This window comes from Podarcis raffonei, chromosome 2, assembly GCF_027172205.1.
Source record: "Podarcis raffonei isolate rPodRaf1 chromosome 2, rPodRaf1.pri, whole genome shotgun sequence".
Lineage (NCBI taxonomy): Eukaryota > Metazoa > Chordata > Lepidosauria > Squamata > Lacertidae > Podarcis > Podarcis raffonei.
In genome coordinates this window covers 23595603-23619238 of record NC_070603.1, presented here as the reverse complement: position 1 = coordinate 23619238, position 23636 = coordinate 23595603, and the positions used below count along the sequence as shown (strand labels likewise).

At 38.4% G+C, this 23636-nt stretch overlaps 1 protein-coding gene across 2 annotated transcripts in view; it reads left to right on the top strand.

Annotated features, from left to right (window-relative positions):
- The window catches only part of PITPNC1 (phosphatidylinositol transfer protein cytoplasmic 1), a 124591-nt gene that overhangs the window by 5268 nt on the left and 95687 nt on the right, over positions 1–23636 (top strand). The gene's annotated exons all lie outside the window — the stretch shown is intronic.

The following is a 23636-nucleotide window of genomic DNA, read 5'->3' as shown; positions in this document are numbered from 1 at the left end:
GCTTTGCTAAGAACACACATGCAAACATAAGCAGGTACGCACACTTTGAGCAGGACTGATTTGGAATGGAATCATGTGGCAAGAATTAATCCAGTGAAATTTCAAAAAAATAAAAGTCATCCCGTCTAAGTCATCCCGTTTTCAAAACGTGCTCCTTGCATACTTCAAATTTAGATGTGTGATAATTTTTCAAAGTTTCTCCTATGTAAAGTAGCATTTGTAAGTGAGCTTCAATTCTTCTAGTGAAACTTTTAATGTAGCCATTCCGTTGTTGATATATTTTACTAAAGCACAGTGTATTTTAGGTACTGAGTGTAGCACACATGTATTTAAATAGAAGCACACATATTGAGAGCAAATGGCAGACAAAGGCAAAACAACATTAAGTATGTTGATCATGGTAGTTCTATACTCAGAAGGCAACAAGACTTCAGTACATATGGTACAGCTTTGATGAATGTTTATATTTATTGGAGTAAAGTTGTGATGTTGTACATGCAGTGAACATCTAAGTTCCCCTTTGTTTTCAGATTCATATTAAAATGTTATGCTTGTTTGTTGTTTTAATTGCTATTCAGTCCTTATCATGGAAGTTTATTTTCCGTTTCATCTTTTGGCAATGTGCAAATACATTCATTTTATTTTTGTTAAAAAAAACATACCTGACAGTACTGTAGTCCACAAGGGGGAGCTTTGAACATATTCTTCCATAGAACTTTGTTCCCATCTTTTGATGCAGAAATATATACAATAGTGGTAAGAATATCACTAGTAGATTGTTGCAGGTATCTTTTTTCTGTAAAAAATAAATAAACATAACACTTGCACTCCATGTGTTTCGGAAGCCTGCTTGGACTATCTGGCATGAAACATTTCGGTTGTTGCAGAAGAAGCAGTGAAATGTATCAAAAGTACCACATTTCTCCCTGTCTTGTGTAAAACGACTACAGTAAAGAGAAATACAGTTTTGAGGTTTCCTGTGCAATCTACTTTGTATCTGTATGTATTTGCTGGCTACATAGTATTTCGTACATCTGCAGAGAGTGAACCGGTTGGGAACTAGCAAGCTCATACTGTGTTTGCTGGAGGTACATGTAATTGGTTGTTGTGTTGGTTTTTCCTTCAGTAGTTTCTTATCTTTTCCAGCCTTCCCAGCAAAGCCAACATTCTAGTGTTTAAAACGGGTTTGCAAATAATTCCAAATGAATTATTAGTCCTTAAAAAACCCCCACTGCGTATCTGGGTTAGCCATTTGTGGACATTTACAACCTTAAAGCGACCCCTGCTCACCCCCCCCATTCCCATTTTCAAAAGTTTCTATGCCTAGTAGTTTGAAGAGAATAGTTTTGCATGAGTCAGAATTAAAACCCCAGGTGTTGTGTAAATATCTGAAAACCTTTGATGCCTCTTCAGGGGCAGCTGAAGTAGACTTTTTAAGTAAAGTATTCCTGTAGTGCCATCAAAATGTGTCAAATGCAAAACCATCTTTTAACAAAGATTTGTGGATGTGCACTGGTACAATTTGCTGCTACTTTATACTGTGAATAAAATTGCAATCCAATGGCCACTAACTTGGGAATGAGTCCTATTGAACTTAATGGACCTTACTTCTACTTATGTATGTTAGTCTATATTTGTACATGCACACGAAAGCTCATACCAAGAACAAACTTAGCTGGTCTCTAAGGTGCTACTACACTTTTTTTTTTATTCTTTAAATACATTTCACTCTTACATAGTATTTGTGCTGAGCTCCCTGTCCCAAACAATTACAATGAATTAGTAATTGTTGGCTATCTGCAACAAGTTATGAACAACTTTGCATATAGGCATTGAAATTATACATACTTTCAGAACTGAACAGGATGCCACCCTGGATGAGGAAAAACTTAACTTCAATAACAGTTAATTTTAATTATATTACTTGGAAGTTTGTGATAGGGATTCTATAAAATAACCCAGTTTAAAATGATGTCTGAATGTAATACAAACAAAGCCTACATTCTAAACCACTTAAAACTATCAAACACACTGCGGTGATTCAGATGTGACATCTAACAGTTTGACATTATGCATAGCTGGATTATTGGGTTTGATTACTGCCTCTCCCTCCCTTTGTTCCTTTTTCTTGCACTTCCTGCCTCCTTTCCTGGTTTGAGATAAAACTTAGTTGGAAGTTTTGCTTGGCAAACTATGGTTTGTGCTTTCTCCGCAAAACAGAATTGGAAATTTGGTTTCTAGTTCTGTTTTGCAGGGCAAACACAATCTAATTTTCCAGTTTGGATAAAACAGGCATGCTTGCTGGCTGCCTGAAACCAAGGTTGTCGGCAGGGAAGCCCTATGCATGAAGGGCAAACGGAAGCACACAAACCTGGGCCTCACCTTTGGCTTGTGCATATAAAATCAAATCATGGCTTGATGAACCAAGATGCATTTTAAGATAGGCTTAAGATAGAGTTCACGTATCTGAGCTTGCTTAGTTTCCTTACGTATATATATAGAACGGGCCAATTGCTTCATCTCTACATTGTGTAGTAGAAAATACGTGTTAGTTACATGAGAAGCAATTTTGGGTTATGCCCTGATAATATAGAAGTTAATTAGTTTCAAAAGCAACCAATTTTTATGCATTTTTTGTTCAGTAAACATTTGATAGAAAACTTGAAAATTGATTTAAATTAGCCTGCCTTGGAGTGTGTTTCTTGAGGGCTCTGAAATATGTTTCTCTTCTGAGACTGTAGCCTAAGTAATCTTGGTAATGTTCTTTTTAACTATTGTCGTTTTGTGCAGAAAGCAATGGTAAATGTACAAGAACATTGGGTGATTAAGATGTTAGTAACTAACTGTTGCTTCCCTTGGCTTCATTGCTATCCTGTTACTTTCCTTTAGTTTTTTTAAAAGGCTATGAGCATATGACCTTTAAACATTCATCATCAAAGGGGACTTTTTCATTGAACAGTTAATATATTTGTTCAAAGTCTCATGTGACTTGAGTGAGTTGAGTAAAATGTCAGAATCCCATCCTCAGTAGTTTTGTGGTAAAAATTTCCGTTATGATTACAGTTCCCCCCCCCAATGCATGTAGAACTCTGATAAATCATATCTATTATACTGACAGAAGACTTGATTCAAGTCTTCTGAGTGCCTATGCTCATGTAACCACAATGATGCCCTTTGTGTGCAAGAGACAGAGATCAGCAGGCTCAGGATAATCCTGAGATCTGTGGAAGTACAATAAAAAATAAATAACTGGGGGGGGGGAGTTACAAAACCTAATGCAAACTGAGTGTGCTCAGGGGCCATGGAATGCTAGCTGACTGTTGTGGAATAAGAAATGGGGGAAGTGGAATGGAATATGGTGAACAGGAGGCTTCCACACGGCAACATTTTGTTGTAGGTCCCATTGCCTATAGGGCTAGGCGATATATCAATATATCGTCCAAAACTGGTTTGAAGTCCATATCGTGATATTGGTTTCATAATTTTTGACCTGGCAATATATCACAAATCATGATGTGTGTGTGTGTGTGCTATGCAAAAATCACAATTTGGGGGAAAACCATGAAGCCGGCCAATGCCTCTACATAGCTCCATCCTTATTTCAGACATCGTGATATGTTGTGATGTTGAAAACCAGGTATCGCCCAGCCCTATCTTAGCTACTTACACATCAGCAAAAAACTTCATTGGTCTGTTCACAGGCCCATTAAACCAAACCAAGACACAAATGAGCAAACATGCAGGCCCCTGGAAAGTATGACTTTGCTCTTCACTGGTCATTATGCTGCTGTGCTGAACCAAACCGCAGTTTGACTTCATGTGTCAGCTAATGCTTGGTTCATGGTTTAGCTGCTTGCCAGTCAAATCACAGGCTATAATCAAGGTGTGCCCTGTGGTTTGTCCTCTTGAGCAGCCCACATTTGGTCATTTGCACTAGGCCATGATTCGGCTTGGCTTGGCATTACCTGAGAACGAAGGCAGATCTTGCAAAACATGTTTTTTTGGGGCAATCTTGCCAAGTTGGATGACATATCTCATTAAATTAGTTCATTCATCGCTATTTCAGCTGAACGAGATTGCCCACCTAAGGCTGAAGACACTCCAGTTTGTAAGCCTGAGGCCAGTTTCTTTTTCAAAAAATACAACCATAATGAATGTTACTCCTATCTAGCCAGTAAAAAGAACTAACAATTGTTTACAATATAAACATTCCCTGTGGTATAATTTAGTATTGATTTTATGGCACTTGCTGAAACATCTGAGTATATATTTGCCCTAAGGAGTTGATCGTTCCTGGTTCTTAAGCAAGAGCATGAAATGTAGGAAAATATATTCTGCTTAGCATATTCATTATCTTGAAGTACAATAGTATTTATAGTTGTTTTTTAAAAAATATTTTATCCCACATTTTCTGTTCGATAACACCTTCAAGATGGTTTAACAGCATCAATCCAAACAGTTCGATTTCAGTAAAACAACACAATAAAACACCCAATATTAAGGAACATAATTCAGTAGTGCAGGAAGATAGCCAATATCATAATAGTGAGCAAAATATTCAATTATATAAGTTGAGAGTCCAGTAAGTCTTTTCTGTGAACCGTCCTGAGACCTCCAGGTAAAGGGCGGTATATGAATTCAATCAATCAAATAATAATAATAATAATAATAATAATAATAATAATACAGTGGTACCTCGGTTTTCGAACAGCTTTAGTTCATGAACAACTTGGAACCCGAACGCTGTAAAACCGGAAGTAGGTGTTCCGGTTTTCGAACTTTTTCCCGGAAGCCGAACATGCTCTGTTTTGAGTCCTGAGCTTCCGTTTTTACTGTTGCATAGCTAATTTGCATCCCCCCTTTGTAATTCAAACCTTCTGTTTCCGTATTTCCTGTTGTGCTGCTAATTTGCACCCCCCCCCCTTGTAATTCAAACCTTCTGTTTCCGATTGCAGTTTTCTGAGGTGATATGTGGAGCTTACGGTATAGTTGGTGCTTTTGTTTTTGCTATTTTGCGTTTTGTTTTTTTTGAGGCTTTTTTGGTTAATTTGTTTTTGTGACTGTGATTGATTGATTGTGTGACTGCAGAAATGGATAAAAGCCCCCCCCCCATCCAAATAGTCATTATCATCAGTGCAGGTAAGAAATTTTTTTTAATTTTAATTTTTATCATCTACAATACTGCTTTATTTGTTTTATAGTACAGTACATTGTTTATTGCTTTCATTTTATGGATCAGTGGTGTCGTTAGATAGTAGTAGTAGTAGTAGTAATAATAACAATAATAATAATAATAATAATGTTTATAATCAGCTGACAGTCCATTCTCTTAGGATCTTCTATCTGGGCTTTTCAGGTAAAGGAGTTCCCTGGCTACTCCTTTCTCAAAGTGTGCCATTAGAATACTAATTGAGAAATAATGTTCTACATACTGTAGTTTTTAAAGAGAACAGTGGCATCACCAGCAAGATGACCATGTACAACTTGTCCTTAAACTGTTACTCATGGAATCTACTGGTTAGCTACTGTCCACAGCTATCTCAAATTAGTTCTTGAATTTCCCTCCAGTTACCGTATTTTTTACTCTATAACACGCACCCGACCATAACACGCACGTAGTTTTTAGAGGAGGAAAATCTGTAGGAATGCCACCCGTAGGCATTCCCTCCATAACACGCACAGACATTTGCCCTTACTTTATAGGAGGAAAAAGTGAGTGTTATGGTGCAAAAAATATGGTAGCTTGCTTTGGTGACCTGGTGGTGGTAATCAGAAAGGGACCAGTTAAACCAAAAATAAGATAAATTGGAGATATATATTTAAATCAAAGCACAGAAATGTTAAAAAGAGATAAACTCAGCAATCCTGAATGAAATGTAACAGGGCATTGTATTATGGAAAAGAATATTACACGGACAAATAAAAATAAAGAAATAAACAGTTACCAATAAAGCATGCATCATTGCATCCTCATGAAACTTCCACTAGTCCAAGCTAGTTAAAAGCTTACTGAATCCCTAAACTTGCATCCACCTTCAAAGTCAACAACCACAGGATCTTATTGCCACATACTGCAAAATTTTCCAAGGCTAAAGACTCATAGCACTTCTAACTAAAGTGAAACGTGAAAGTCAAGAAGATCAAATCTGTTCAGAATGCCTTAGGGTTAGTCAAAACCACAATAATAGAAGTTCAGTTAGAAAGTGTGCTGACTATCAGGAAAACTACTCCAGGGCCAAGGTTTCCTTCAGACAATTGAAGTCTTGTCCAAACGGAAATAACAAAAAGGAACATAAACTTTGGCAAAGTAAATGCAAGTCAACGAAAAGTATTTGGGGAACACTTTGCTAAACACATTAAAACCACCACCAGCAAAATATTTAAATTTGTTAGAAGTGAGAAGCCAGCTAGCGAGGTGGGGTAGCAAAAGGAGTCAAAGGTGTGCTTAAAAGGTGGGAGGGACTGCAGAACAGCTGGATTCATTGCATTGTTTTCCACAGTGAAAGATGTAGAGCAGCTGCCTGCCCTTGAACTAACTTTCTTAGGAAGGCAAATAAACAATGAGATGAAGTTATAGGCCTTATTGACAGATTTAAAACAGACAAATCACTGTTTTAAATCACAGATGGCATCCATCCAAGAGTTCTTAAATAGCTCAGATGAACTTGTCCCTAAGATCAGCCTCCATGCGTAAGCACTGGAAATAGACAGGATCCAGGGGAGTTCTGGGAAATTACAGTCTGCTCCAGGAAAACTGGTAGAAAGCACCATTAAAGATAGAGTACCAAGAATATAGACAAACAGGTCTTGCGGAAGCAGAACCAGTATGGCTCATCTAAGTTTAACTAACCTTTCAGAGCTCTTTTAAAATACCAGTAAACATATAGACGGTGATCCAGTCAACACTGTGTGCTGAGATTTTCAAAGAGCTTTTGATTAAACATACCCCCCAACATTTTGGGAGGGCAAATCGGGGCACCACCCACAACTCAATCGCTTACCTGCTTGCCTCCTCCCTGCCACCGCCCCTTTGCTTGCCCGTCTGCTTGTCCCCCTCCTACCTGTGCCAGAGCACAGGAGCCAAAACAGGACATCCCAAATTGGGATAATAATAATAATAATAATAATAATTATTATTATTATTATTATTATTATTATTATTATTATTATTATTATTATTCCCTGACCTCCCCAGCCAAGGCCGGGCTCAGGGCGGCTAACAAGCAATAATAAAAACAAGTTGAATGAATACAACTTAAAAGCAAGATTAAAATACAACATTAAAATATTGAAACATTAAAATATGAAAATGCAGCCTCATAACAGGAGGAGAAAGGAAAAAGAAAGAGGGGGAGGGAATCATATTGGCTCCAAGCCAAAGGCCAGGCGGAACAACTCTGTCTTACAGGCCCTGCGGAAAGAAATCAGATCCTGCAGGGCCCTGGTCTCATGAGGCAGAGCGTTCCACCAGGCCGGAGCCAGTGTTGAAAAGGCCCTGGCTCTGGTTGATGCTAATTAACTTCCTTAAGGCCCGGGACCACTAGGGTGTTGCTATTTATGGACCTTGAGGCTCTCTGTGGGGCATACCGGGAGAGGTGGTCCCGTAGGTACGAGGGTCCTAGGCCGTGAAGCTGGGCCGGCGTCTGTCACTCCAGGATGTCCCGCTTAAAACAGGACACTTGCAGGTTATGCATAAAGTCCGTCACCAAAGACTCTTGAGTAAGTTTAGTAGTCATGGAATAATAGGAGACGTCCTCTTATAGATCAGCAACTGGTTAAGCAACAGAAGCTGAGAATAGGAATAAGCAGATCTCCAAAAGGACCTCTATTTTAATTTGCATTAAAATAGCAAATGAAGTTCAATATAAGCAAGTGTAAAGTGATGCATATTGAGGCAAAGAAAAGGCACAAATGAAGTCTGAACTGGCAGTGACTGATCAGAAACGAGACATTGGGATTGTACTGGATAACTCAATGAAGTTTTCAGGTTGGTACACAGCAGTTGTAAAACAGGTTGGACTAAAATGCGAGCCAGCTTCTTTTTTGGCTGAGCAGTCTCAAACCCCCTCCCCATAATGCAGCCTTATGCAAACTCATGGCGCTTCTCTCTTTTACAACATTACAAGAGTATGAGTTTTCCTTCATGCAAACTCTAATGCATGTCCAGCCTAGTTATTTCTAACACTGATTACTGCAGTTTTCTCTCTGGTCTTTCATTGTCTCACTTTCTTCTGTTCACATGGACTCTACTGCCATAGTTATTCGCCTCTTCCTCTCTTTCTGGTCATGCTTCCTGTGACTATATATATAGTGCACACATGCATATGTGCAGTATATAATTAAATGTTTAAAAATACACATACAAACCAACAAACAAATATAGTCTAAATATAATCAGCAGATATAGTATGAATAACAATATTTATTTCAGTTCAGTAACTCCTAAATGCATACTTAAACCTCCATTCTATAAATCCATAAAATATTTAAATTGAACATCACAAGTATTAAGGAATTAATCATTGTAGCTCTCCTAAGAAGCATTCAAAAGGATTTGAAATCTTCCTTACTATTTTCTTGGTGAACTGCCCAGTGTTTGAAACTCCCATTGTTCCAGGCACATTTTGCAACAGGGAATTTCATTAGTGCAATCTGTTTTTGTGCTCTGGGCACAGTACTGCGCCTAAGATTTCAGATTAAAACTTCAGAGTGGAAGGAAAGGAGGACCTTTTTCTGCCTCCCCATTTCCATCTATTCTTCGAAGACTGGAGAAGAGACCCTCTTAAGGATATTGGGGGGGTGAGGGCAGGGGAAGAACTAGACCATGTGACAACTGAACACAATACTTTAGCTGCAGTTCATTCATTTTCAGCTTTGTATTCTTGTTATTAAAAAATGTGCCTAGACATTACATAGTTGTGCACATAACGCTAGGTTTAAGGTGCCATTTAGCTCCTAGCTTTCATATCTCAGTTTCTAACACTGGAACTGCCCCTTGGAAAATATAGGTATTCCCTCCCCTAACGTTGGTTCTTTTAATAATAATAGTTATTCCACTCTACTAGGGACTGGCAACCTTTTTAGGCCAGTGAGCACATTGGGATTTTTGAGTGTTCCATAGGTAGCATCGTCTCTGGTCACTTGTCTTAAGAGAAAGTGAAGAATATTTTGTAAAGAATAATAAAGGCAGTTTAGCCCTCTCTAATGGATCATTATTCCATGTCTGCTTAATTAAAATATTTGCTGTCTTGGTGTAATACCACTGAGAACTGCCAATGATTAGATAGATACAAACATACAATCAGATGTAGTATTCTGCATTTGAAACACAGACTGGCCCAAGAAGATCAGGAGTCAACTTGTGTTTCACCTTGATGATTTTGGGACTCCAGGAGGAAACAAAACTAGCGTCTGGATTCTCACTCTCAACATGCCTAGATTTTAATTCAGACTTCTCTTGAAAAAGTATTGTTTCAAAGAATAGCAATTGGCTGATATAAATAAAGCATTAGTTTATTCAATTTGTTAATCTTACAGAACATAAAGGTAAAGGTAACGGACCCCTGACCCCTGACCCCGTGACCGACTCTGGGGTTGCGGCGCTCATCTCACTTTATTGGCCGAGGGAGCCGGCGTACAGCTTCCGGGTCATGTAGCAAGCATGACTAAGCCGCTTCTGGCAAACCAGAGCAGCGCACGGACACTTCGTTTACCTTCCCGCTGGAGTGGTACCTATTTATCTACTTGCACTTTGACGTGCTTTTGAACTGCTAGGTTGGCAGGAGAAGGGACCGAGCAACGGGAGCTCACCCTGTCACAGGGATTTGAACCACTGACCTTCTGATCGGAAAGTCCTAGGCTCTGTGGTTTAACCCACAGCGCCACCCTTACAGAACATAAAAAGTTGCTTTACACTTGAGCCCAAACCATTAACCCATCTAGCGCAGAACTGTCTGCAGTGACTGGTAGTCTCTGTCCAGGCTTTCAGACGGGTCTTTCCAGGTCTACTTAAAGATGCCAGCAGATGCTCTACCGCTACGGCCTTTCCCCTCTTCGCAGTTTTACTCTTAAAAAAAAAAAGTATAAATTTTCCTTTCATGTTCAGTTTCCAGCCAACTAACTTTCAGAACTGATAAAGAAGCGGATCCAAATCTCTTCTACTTTTGCTGTTGCTTTGTGTGTATTTTACCTTCCCTGCCCACAAGTATGCAAAAAGACTTGCTTGAACAAAGAGATCTGATCTCTCTTGAGCACTCGTATCTGCTTACATCACAAGGCCTTCCTGAGTGCATGACTTTAAACTGACCTTGAGGTGTACAAGCTGGTAAGTAACTATACAACAGCTCAAGAACACAAGCCTACCAGTGCTGCCTTTAGGGAGCGGGAGTGGAGGGGGGGGGGGGAGAGAGGGGAATCCCAAGCATGGGATCCAAAGACATTTCAAAGAACATGTAGTTTAACCCTTTGGCAATACATTCTATTACTTATTGCTGTTATATAGGCTCTCAATCCTATGTTTGAAAATAGTCAAACGGGCGTAATATATTAAAACTTTTAAATGTTGAAGGTACAGGAGACACAATGGCAGTCACAGTAAAAAAAAATATGTAGAAGTGCAATTATCAACACAATAAACTCATTTCCAGAGGGGCAGCTATGTCAGTCTATACTGCAGCAAAAACAGAGGTTTGCAGTACCTTTAAAGACTAGCACATGTATTATTCCAGTCTACTTAATTCGATGCACAAAATGTAAGATATACACAGGTGTTTGCAAAACAATAATTTGGTTAATTTTCTTAGATGAAACATTCCCTCCTCACTTCACATATTAATAGACAGTGCATATTGCACAAGGCATCATGGTAAAAAAGAAGTGATTTTTCAAAACTTAGTTTAATCATGTGCAAATATATGCCAATTTAATAAGTTAAAACTAATTGATCAGTGTATTGTAACTTTATAGGCTAGTGTATACATATATGTACTGGCTCTAGGGTTGCCATATTTCAAAAATGAAAATCCAGACACAAAAGTTGTTGAGCTCCCCCCCCCCCCCCCCGCTTTTTTTTAAAAGGAATTTTGCCAAAAAACAACACTTCTGACATGAGTTGCCATACGCCTGAGTTTTACCAAATCCGCCTGGACACTATTTCTGACGGACAAATTCCGGATATGTCTGGGAAATTCCGGACGTATGGCAGCCCTAACTGACTCTTATATTTGAACACAATCCAGTTAAACAATAGATTTAAGGTATGCTTAACTTTGTTGCTGTTTTGCCAAGGCTCTTTGTTTATCCTCTTGAAAATGGCCTTTCCAGGGTAGGTTGTAGAACCAATCAAACTCATTGGAGATCTTTCATGGTCTGTTCTGTTGCTTTTTATTTCACCACCTCTTCCCCTGCTCACTCTTCCAATACCAGGCTCTGTTTCTCTGTACTGCCTTCGTTCCTCTACTTTTGTCAAATTCAAAGCTTGTAACTTCTATACCTCCCAATTTTGGTGCCTGTTCTCATGATTCAGAAGAAGATTGTTGTTATCCTAGTCATTTCAGCCTGCTGCTTGTAGTGTTCCGAGGCTAATTCTTCAATCTGATGGATGTTTTTGCATTGTTTGGGATGAGATCCTGCCAGCCGCTTTCTGACAAAGTGCTTTGGGTTCTTTTTACAAAAGGTATCAAGGCTATACAAGATTAAATGCATCTTGCTTGAAGTAGCAAATTATTTGGATCTATATCTCACGATGAAAAATTTTGGAAGCTTTTTTCAGTTTGCAAACTACCGTAGCGTTCTGCAAACAGCATTTTCTTAGCTTCATAAAGAGGAAGAATGCTTCCCTTTATGACTGCTCTAAACAGTGAAGCTAGACTTGTATGTTAAGAGCAACTGCTCTGGTTCATTTGCTGCTATGCTATCATAGCAGTTGTTTTGAACAAAAAAAGAACTTGACTATAATAATGGATTGCCTCTCCCATCTCATCTGTGCCATGCTCTACTTGATATTTCTCTGCCCCTCTATTTTCCTCAGACTGTTCCACATTTCATTGATCTTGGAATAAGGCAAAACATCTTGTAGTGGAAGTGTTATGTCATAAGAACAGGTGTCTATAGGTTGGTTACTTTTAGATTATACTTTACTATTTATAGCTTAACCTCTTCATACAGACACCTCTGTTTATGTTACCATGGTATTGTATGTCATGCTTGGTGGTAAAGACAAATAAAAATAGATGCAATGGCACCAAAATAACAGCATAACAGGTGGTCATATTTATGAAGTTGTAATTTTGGGTAGTGAAGAGACTGGTACGTTCTAGGCCCCAGAGTGTTGAAAATCAACCCTTAATAACTCACTGACAGTTGTGGAAAACGCTTTGCTGATAAATATACACTTGTTCTACCTTTGATGACGTACGTGAAATAGGCACGCATCTAGAACTCCCACAACTCCACTTAGATGTGAAACTTGCTCTTTCGTACTTGTAGTATTCTTCAATTATGGAAAAAGTTGTACTCCTATCTAGCTGCACTTTGTGGATATAGGCAAAATATACTGCATTTTCAAGTACTGTTAAAGCAGAAGATTAACACAATTATGTATTGATCGTTCCTAAACGCTATTTGTAGGATCGCTTTTGCCTTTGCAAAACCTGTTTTAATTCTTAACTACCAAGGTTAGTATTGGTCTCTGATGAAGCTGAAAGATAATGCATAGTATAAGTAGAGGGCATATAATATTAAAATGAGTGTTAAGTGTGATTATTATAGATTTACTTAATTAGCCAGCTAAAAATGTAATAAGTTAGCAGGATTCTTAATCCTGAATTTTGTATCTGAGCAAGTTTGGTTATGTTTCTGTACTTGAAAACTGATAGTGGTGTACTAGGAGTTAGGGGTAATGACAGGGGAATAACTTCTAAATGAAGGATTTCAATTTGCTTCTTGTATTTTTTTCACATATAGGAACACCTGCCAAGACTCCTTAGTCTTAACTGAAGACAAGTGCTCAGAACTTTTCAGAACCAAGGGCTGGTAGTGACTAGGATGAACATTGTTCCTTCATGACATGGAAATTATATAGCCATGGTGACAGTGCACATATTGATAATTTGCACAATAATTAATACAGAATGTGGCTATTAACCATGATAGCATCAGACTATCTGGTTTATCAAGAGTTGTCAGGACAGAGAGGCATGTTGATGCATGGTGCCAGTCGTTCCCCACTTTGCCCCTTCTTGGCCTGAGTAGAATAAACAAACAAGGAAACTTTTACTTCTATTTACACCAGAACAAGCTATTGTGTTTGTTGCTTCCCAACAAGCAATAATCAGAAAGCCCGCAACAAACCATGGCTTCAGGGTGGCTGAATAACAGCAACACACCACAAAGATTGCAAAAAATAATGTGTCAGTACCAGGCTGCTTGATATTTTAAAGATATAAAATAAAACCTAGTTAAGAATGGTTTTACTAAGACAACAAAATTTGTTGGTTTACCAACACCTGGCTGATAGCACAATCCTATGTATATGTATATCTCCTGAGAGGTCAGTCCTGTTGAATTTAATAGGTCTTTCTTCCAGGTAAATGAATATAGGGTTGTAACCTAAGACCAGTTAGGGTGGAATTCAAAATAGTGCTAAGGAGATTGTTCCATCAGCACATGCATTCCTGCTTGCCTAACAGAATGACCTCTCCTCCATGTGCTGCTCTGGGGGAACTCCTGACCCTCTAGAGTGGATTTGGGGATGGCACATGGGGGAAACCCTGTTGTCCTAGCTAGCAGGATCACCACGCTGGTTTCTGCTAGTAGTACAGGCAGCGACTGTTTTAGGTGTGTCTGATATATGCGTGACTGCACACATGTGCATCGCACGAAGACCAGAAGTAACCCAAAAACGTCACAAAAAGGGGGCAGAGGTGTAATGGGGTGTTTCAGGCTTTTTCTTTTTTTAAAAAAATAATATTTTATTAAGTTTAACAATAGAAAAATGGGACAATAAGAACACAAAAAAAATATAAAACACAACAATACAAACTTTCACAATACATAAAATACAAACATTTAACAAGAAAACAAAAAAACAATCAACACTCAAAAAATAGAATAAGAAAAACACAAATCACTCTTTTCTAATTATTCATCTTCAATTAACTTATTTTCCTGACTTCCTCACGCCTCCCTTTTTTATATCCCTTTTTAACAATTAGTTCAGCAAATTCGTATCCTACTACTTTATCCTTATATATTTTACCTCCCAAATTTCAAATTTTTATCTCTTATTACTAGAACCCCTTCATTTTAATTCAATGTCATCAGCATTCATACATTTTACAATACTTCTGTAAATAAATTTTAAATTTCCTCCAATCTTCTTCCACCAACTCTTCTCCCTGGTCTCGGATTCTGCCTGTCATCTCAGCCATTTCCATATAGTCGATTACTTGCATCTGCCATTCTTCCAAGGTGGGTAATTCTTGTGTCTTCCAATGCTTTGCAATGAGTATTCTTGCTGCTGCTGTAGCGTACATAAAAAAAGTTCTATCCTTCTTTGGCACCAATTGGCCGACTATGCCCAGGAGAAAGGCCTCTGGTTTCTTCATGAAAGTATACTTAAATACCTTTTTCATTTCATTATAAATCATCTCCCAGAAAGCCTTAATCCTCGGGCACGTCCACCAAAGGTGAAAGAATGTACCTTCAATCTCCTTACATTTCCAACATTTATTATCGGGCAAATGGTATATTTTTGCAAGCTTGACTGGGGTCATGTACCACCTATACATCATTTTCATAATATTCTCTCTTAGGGCATTACATGCCGTAAATTTAATCCCAGTGGTCCACAACTGCTCCCAGTCGTCAAACAAAATATTATGACCAATATCTTGTGCCCATTTAATCATAGCAGATTTTACCGTTTCTTCCTCAGTATTCCATTTCAACAGCAAATTATACATTCTTGACAATATCTTAGCATTGGGTTCCAACAATTCTGTTTCCAACTTTGATTTTTCCACCTGGAAACCAATTTTTTGTGTTTCAGGCTTTTTCAATGGTGTTTCAATTTCAAATATACAGCGTGTCACTTAAACATGTGGTGCCTTGGAACGTAACCCATGCGTAAATTGGGAGCCGTCTGTAGTTGAATCCAGTCCTAAATTACATTTCGTGTACGTGCACAGGATTTCACTACAAAGCTACCAAATGTCATTGGTATTTGAACTGTATTTTTGTTACTGTAGATGTCCAAAATACATAGACTGTAGACCAGAGATGGAGGAACTGTGGTCTTCCAGTTATTGGTGGACTACAATTCCCATCCACTCTGACCATTGGGTATGCTGACTTGTACTGATGAGAGTTAGAAACATGAGGCTGTTAACAGTCTGCTTTTTTGAGTTGTGTTCATGTGTTTTGGAGTTATTCCTTCTCTCTTAATTTATAGGGAAAATAATATATAGTATATCAAATGCATAATAGAAGCATCTGTTAGGTTTATTATAGTCTAGATATTAAAAACGTTTTCACTGAACATCATTATTGGGGAATGGCCCTGAAAGATATGTGCTACAAAACAAAAGACCAAATGGTTTACTTTAAATGTAGTTGTTGGAATAGGGTAAGAGACATATTTTTTCCTGTTTTATAACAGAGAAAGCTTTCTTCTTTTTTTTTGCTAATTTGATTTGAGAAACAACAAATCACTTCTACTTTATAATATAACAATTTGTCCATAATGCTCTGTGAAATATTTGAATTCTTTATTTTTAAACCATGAATAAAAAGATTTCTCTTTGTTCCCGACTTAGATATGTTGATAATGAATATAAATTAGTGAATCAATGTTCTTTGCAATAAAAGTCTCCTAACAATCATAAGCTATTTTAAACAGGCCCCTCTATCCTGTGTATGGATTTCAACTTTATTTAAATTGGACTGTTCTAAATTTATAGAGGAAAAATGTTCTTTCCTGAGGCATCATTACTGTGTCTATCAAATGTTTCTGTTTGAATGTACCTAGTAATTTTGAACTTTTCTCTTAAAGCGAGGGTCCATTTTGAAGTTCTAAGTGGGCTGAGACTCAATTGTGAAAGACACAAGCACGTGATCCCTAAATGTCTTGTGTCTTTCTTTAGCTTTCCTTGCACAGAAGTGTTCTATGCACTGTAACCTTCTTTTAAAATAGTCAGGCATGTACAAGATATGTGCTTTTCCAAATCTGGGTGAGCACCATTTATAAAACTACTGTGCTTAAAATGAATGTGTGGACCTCTCTTCCATATTTCTCCCTTATATGCCACCTTCCTCTGTATAACTACATCAAAGAGGTGCAGAGAACTAATATATGAAAATGAAAATTTTATCCTTCCTGTGTCATGCAGCTCCTGCACAGAACTATTATCTTCTGGAGATAATATGGTGCTATGCCCAGGCCAGGCGAACTTGCAGTATTTTTTCAGATTACAACTGAGAAAATGACCTCTGCTCCCTCGTGTGACTGGGGACCAGCCATCATGTTTAATCTATGAGGAATTTGAAAGTGCCAAGAAAGATAGGGAAACTCTTGGGGACCCAGTTTCCATGGAGCTTTAATGCCTTGTCTTCAAAATATAGATGGTTGCTATTAGCCCCAAATCTATAGAGACATAACTCAGAGGCAGGCTGCACTGAATTCTGCCCTTATGATTGTATGTGAAGGAAGATAAAATGTTTATGGGAACTGGATGTTACTTTTTCACTTTCACCAGCTGTATTAGTAATAGAATTAGATATTAAGAGCAGTTTGCAAAATGTTCTTCCTCATGAAAGCTACACAACTCTACATTCAGTTTACTACCTGCAGTGTAGTCTCTGATGTGTGATTCGCATTCCTGCTTCTAGACCATTATTGTGGGAGGTGAATTACGGGAATTAATTTTCCATGCTTACTGAATTTAACAATTCCTTTCTGCTTTGTAGATTCATTGTTGCTTCATCTCTTTGTTTACAGTCATAACTTGATTGAAGAACATTGGATCATAAAATGTTTGTTTATACTGCCGTAGTCCCACTGGTGTCAAGCATCTATGCTGGTACTTAATGAATAGCAAGAAAAGAAAATGGTAAAAAATGATGTTGTATTTAAAAAGAAAGATATGAAAACATTTACTACTGTAAAGCCAATGTTTAGCTTCTTCTCATGAAATAGCTATTTGAAACAAATATACAGAAGGGATGAGCTGGTACATAGCATGCATTTAACATCTGGTGTTGTCACTGGCCTTCCTCCCCACCCTGCCCCCAGACTTTATGCCTATTAATTTGTGTCTTAAGCCCATCTTTTGTGGGACAGCTCATGATATTACAGATTACTTTAAAAATCAACTTGTTTCTCCCCACAAATCAAATAATACAAATGGCTTCTTCCAGAGGTTCAAAACAGAGCACAAACAATAAAACAGCTGCAAATGTTAACTAAATAGGCGTGTTACAAAAATTTGAGTTAATTCAGTGGTTGACATCCTGTGAATGCTTACCTCAGAGTAAAGTATATGGAACACAGTGGGACTTACTGCAGAGTAAATATGCCTAGGATCGCTCTGCATTTTGTTGCCGCATGTACCACACGTATAGCAATACACACATATACCTGAATGATGCGTATTGTGACATTTTTTAGCACAGTTCACCACAGCGGAATTAGTAATGAGAAAATAAACCAGAGCAATTGATTTATACAGTTTATTAAAGACAGTTTATGTATATATATAGGCACCATTCAGACTGGGCCAAGCAATTACTGGATTAAATCTATAATCGGGGAAGTGGAGAGCATCAATTAGGAAGCAGCAGTGTGCAGACCATATGAGGAGGCTGAGGAAGAGGCTGATGTTAAATAAAGAGAGGTACATGGCAGGGTCTTTTTATTTTATTTTTAATATACCATACCTTTATCCACAAATTGATTTATAGGAAGTGTGCATTAAAAAATACAACAAGAAATTAAAAACAACACAAACAATTAAACAAAAATAAAAACTATACAGGCAGCTCAAATGCAGCTACTTAGAACATCTGGTTAAATAAAAAAGTTTTGATCTGGTACCAAAAATAATACAGTGTTGATGCCAAGAATACCTTCTTCAGAGGACTATTCCAGAGTCAGGACACCCACCACAAAGTTGCTCCCCTCTTTGGTATATACATGGTGTACTTTTCCTATAAGTGGACCATGGAAAAGGGAGAATGTAAATAACACTTCTCCAGAAGTGGTATAGATTACAAACGTAAAGGTAAAGGAACCCTGGATGGTTAAGTCCAGTCAAAGGCGACTATGGGGTGTGGCGCTCATCTTGCTTTTCAGGCCGAGGGAGCTGCCGTTTGTCCTCAGACAGCTTTCCGGGGTCATGTGGCCAGCATGACTAAACTGCTACTGGTGCACAGAGGACTGTGTTGAGTGCCAGAGCACAGAGAAACAACCTTCAGCTGTAAGAAGGTCAGCTGGTCATCAGGTGTAGGCTGCTGGCAAGTTGCAGAGGTGAACTAGGATGAGTGGCTCGTTCATTTGATACCCTGTGTTGTGTTAGCAAAATGCTCTTGGATGGGACTCTAGCAGGAACAGAGGTAGATAACCTGAGGCCCTCCAGACATTGTTGGACTTCGCAGCTCCCATCAGCCCCGGACTACAAGGCCCATGGTCTAGGATGATGGGAGCTGTAATGCAGCAATATCTGTAAAACCACAGGTTCCCTCCTCTCTGGGCTACAGAGTCAGATGAGGCTACATCCCATTTCCCATTACAGTGGTACCTCGGGTTAAGAACTTAATTCGTTCCGGAGGTCTGTTCTTAAGCTGAAACTGTTCTTAACCTGAAGCACCACTTTAGCTAATGGTGCCTGCCTCGCTGCCGGAGCACGATTTCTATTCTCATCCTGAAGCAAGTTCTTAACCCGAGGTACTATTTCTGGGTTAGCGGAGTCTGTAACCTGAATCATATGTAACCTGAAGCACATGTAACCTGAGGTACCACTGTATAAGTTTCTCTTTTGTCTTCCATGTGCACATGCACTTGGAACAACTCGTGATTCAAGCACTAGAATATGTGAAGTCAAGTTTAAAACAGGGTTGTCTTCTCATTAATCACTTAGTGCTTTAGCATGATCATACTAATGATGATAATTGTAGGGATGGAGCATGCTGAACTTTTTTATTATTATTACAAAACCTATTCATTCTGTAATGGCTGCTGACAGCACTGCAGTTCATAAGCTTTAGACGCATGTCACAAGCATTAAGAACTCTTCAGGCCATGAGATTTGCTGCTGGCTGATGCAGTTTAATAATATGCAATTTGTAGTGCTCTAGGGCACGAAGGAATCAGTTTTCAGTGGCAACCATCTGTCTTCCTGTCAAAGATGACAGACGTGGCTCTCTGACTCAGGCATAAAATTATTATGCTTTCACCCCCTCACAAATATATAGCCCCTGCTCTAGGTTACTTTTACTATATGCAATGTGTTGCTGCTACTTACCGTTCGTAGAGTGTCAAAAGCTTAGCCACCTTTCATCATTTTCAGGCCACTGCAGCTTGGCAATTTCCCAAGGAAAAAACAGTGGCTGGTAAAAGTGGCTGGTTGATGTCAACCACCAATTCACTATTCATCTTTGGCAATCTATGGCCTACTGTACTATAACCTTGAATTTGTCCTTATTTATTTCTATAACACTATTAGCTGTAATTTAAATGTTTACAACAGTTGAAAAAAACAACAAAAGCAGCAATATATACATAGATATATAATGCAATCTGAAAGCAACAGTACAGCAGTCAAAATAGAACAGGACAGAAAAGCTGTTAGGATTTCCCTAGGAAGGAAGTGGTGTTAACTTTAGGACTTACTGCTCTGGGTGGAGGTGTTTTTAGAATAATATACAGTTGTTCTCACACATAAGGAAGAGAATGCTCCAATTACAAATTTGGAAAATAGTGCACAATATAGGTCTCGAAAGCACATACTCATGCAGATCTGGAATTTACCAATGATGGACTGCCAAAAAGTTATTTGGACCACAGCCATTTATTTGTTCACCATTGGACAGAACTATCCGCATGTTTCATATCTTAGAATAATCTTTAATACCACCATTTTGTTTCCCACAGACTTAGGCTGGAGGGGAATATCATTATAAGTACAGTGTACGTGTTTCTGATTTTCCCTTTCAAAAATCTCCAATTGTAAATTCCAAAATTATTTATAATAGTTTTTCTTTAATGGGTCACAGGCTTTGTGGTGTGACTGCTCCACAAAGCATAGTCTGAGTTCTTTTAAAAGTACATTTAAACTTTTGTTTTATTTTCTATTCATATGGTTAAAGCTGAATGCCACTGTGATTTCTGCAGCAATTTGTAAATGTAATTGGGAAAGCTGCTGCTACTTACATGCACACAACTGTGCCGGTGCTTAATTAAATAATGGATGTTAACATAAACTTTTTCCTCTTGCTTGTAATGAATGACCTATTAGTGCAGCAACATTGCTGTAAAGTATATAGACAATACAGCTATTAAAATACACAGAACGTTTACTAATATAATTTCACTGGGCTCATTTCTAGAAGAGTAATGTGGTTAAGTGTAATTTTGGAGCTGAATTAGGGGAACCAGCTGCATTTCATGGCATATTGAGCCTGGCCAAGCAAGGAAGATATCTAACATCCTATAGGATTAGACCTCTTGCATAGACGTAACTCCATTTCCAGCTGTGTTACGGAGTTCCAGCTGAGATCTGGCACCAGCTGCATTTTCCTTAGTTCCAGATGTCAACACATCACATTGAACAGGAGTCCATGAGAGGGTAGCAGGAACTCAATATTTAACACTTTACCATTCTAAAAATCACAATAGTGCTAGCAATTGTGGTAGATACTTACAAATGCAAGCTAGTTACTGCAGACTACTGTCATAAATTAATAATGCATCAATTCTTTTAAAGTCATGCATGAATCAAGTTACTTTCCACCAGCAACTGAGCCTGTAGAGAGTGCTGGACTTCAGGACAGAAGGGTGAGATTTAGACAGCTGTACTGCCTCCAATTCTGCTAATTTTGCTTTGTAATATAACAGTTGTGCCTTTTTACCCATTTAATTGTGGTGGCGACTCCTCAACTCTGGATGATGCAGATTATTTAATATAAATCTACTATATGTTTTAGAAAGTTGTTTCCCTGGCTGTTGACTATGCATTTTGGATACCACTTAAGATTTTGTAACCAGATTTTGCATGACAGTTCCTGAGATCAAAGAGTGGTGTTTTATCTATGTTTTTATACAATTAGATGCCATTTTGAATCAAGATGGTGGACTTAACCTTTCAAAACTGCACTGATTTCAAGACTGCATTGGTGTTTTGTTTGTTTAGTTTCTTGGAATTCCCAAACTATGTCATGTATGAGATGGCTAGTAAATAAATAAACAAACATGGGGTGGTAGACATTTTTGAAATTTGAATATCAGAACCATTCTGGTGCTATGACTGCTAATTTGGATCTAAAGGTGGGATAGATTGCAGTGCACCAAGTGTCTATCTTTGTATTACCAAGTATGCTGTTAGGCTTGCTTAGTTAAGCCCATTGAGAAATATTGTAATAATAAGTGTTTGATTATACTTTAGTGATTTTAAAAAAAAATTTTTTTAGCTTGTTCTATTTTATCTGTATGAGCCCTCTTGAGTCCCCAACTGGGAAAAATATGTGATATGATGATGATGATGACGATGATGACGATGATGACGATGAAGAAGAAGAAGAAGAAGAAGAAGAAGAAGAAGAAGAAGAAGAATAGCTGGCTAGATACACCTAACTGCATTGGACAGGAGTGGCTGAATCACCCATTTCAACCCTAAGAAATATTTTTGGTGAATGGCCAAATCCTGTTTGAAGTATTCAACCAGTCCTAGCATGGTAAATAGAATCCAGAAGCACCGAGCTATTCCGCACCTCCTTGTTCTTAAGGGAAAGTGCAACTGCAGCTTACTTGTCCAAGACCCTTTTTGTATCATGTTGCATTGCAAGAGCAGTCTGTTGGATGGAAGAAGAAAAGAAAGCAGCCGCTTTGCATCTAACAAGATTTCAGCTTGCTTGGCTGGAGGAATATTGCTTAGGAGGCAAATTGCCCAATGCAGCCAACATACTCCAAAATGAAATGAGCTAAGGGTTAATTTTGAAATGATAATGGAAATGAGTTGAGAAAATTGCCTGCTTCAAGCAAGAGCTCAGAGGAGGTGTGAAAGTTATGAGTTCCATGCACAAAGAAAGATCGTATTACTGTCTCCATTATTTTATACGGTCCAAGACCTAGCCTTCTGAGTCACTGCAAGTGGGTGGATTGCTACATCCATCTTAAATTGTGCTTCAGTCTGCCAGAAAAAACACCAATGGAAGTGATACGAAATTCAAACAATGTGTAGCAGAGCAGGGCGGTGGGAGGGTTGTCACATATTTCATTTTGTATTCCTTAAACGGTCTGTTTCCATTTCTGCTGGCCAAAGTCGCCTTCATAAACCTTTCTTTTCAAAAACCTCCAAATACGCAATCCTTTTTGTGTAGTTACTTAAGTGATGTGCTGTGTATATCCCTCTTGATTACAACGCTTCATATTTCAGTGAATGCCTGAAAGGAATCAACATATTTTCCTTTGATTATTGGCTGGTTTTTCCCTCCTAAGAGAGTTAATATGCAAGTAGAAGTTTAAGAATGCTACACAGCCTTTCAGGGAGTTAATCAGAAGGGCAGCAAAATTAAGCATAGAGAGAGCATTGATCTCTTGAAAGAAAAAGGGCGGCGGGGGGGAGAAAAGCTAGAGGCAATTTATATTTAGGCCTTGGTAGACATTTTAGAATAAATACAAGATGTTGTTTGCTATACCATACATCTCAAGAAAAACAGTTATTTTCCCTAATCATCTTAACTTGGCAGACACAGAATATTAGCCATGAGCAAGAGCACTTGCTTCCACCCACTCCTCTGCATTTGGGACATGTCATAAATTAATTGAAACAGATCTGCCTGTGCTGTGCAAGAGAGAAAAGAAAAACGATTCCTCTGTTATGGCACAAACCCTGGAACTTGAAAGGTTCTGTTCTGCTTCCAGTGGCAAGGCATGGCGTGGCAGTGATGTGTTGAAAATGAACAGCTATATAATAAGAACCTTCTTATATACTGTGCATTTCAGAGCAGGGTGTTTTGGCTTGTCAGCCGTTTTATTAACGATGCACAAGTTGCTTTGTTTCAATTGTCATTTGGCATGTTCTCACTCATTAATCCTTTTGGATAGTCTGTGCCTTTGGATGGGATAGCCCACACCCTTATTGTAGGATTTATTCAGAGTTTAATCTTTGTTCCCTTGCTTAGCAGTATGTTTTGTCTCTTTAAAAAACACTCTTGGTTTAATTGAACGGTTGTGTGAGTGAAACACAGTTTGTGCAACTGACCTTACTCTTCTCCACCATTCTTCTATAATCTCCTTTAAACCTGCCTCCCCCCCCCCAAACAAACCTATTTAGAGTGTTGTAGACTACCCTGAAGGGACGCGGGCAGCTCTGTGGGTTAAACCACAGAGCCTAGGACTTGCCGATCAGAAGGTCGGCAGTTCG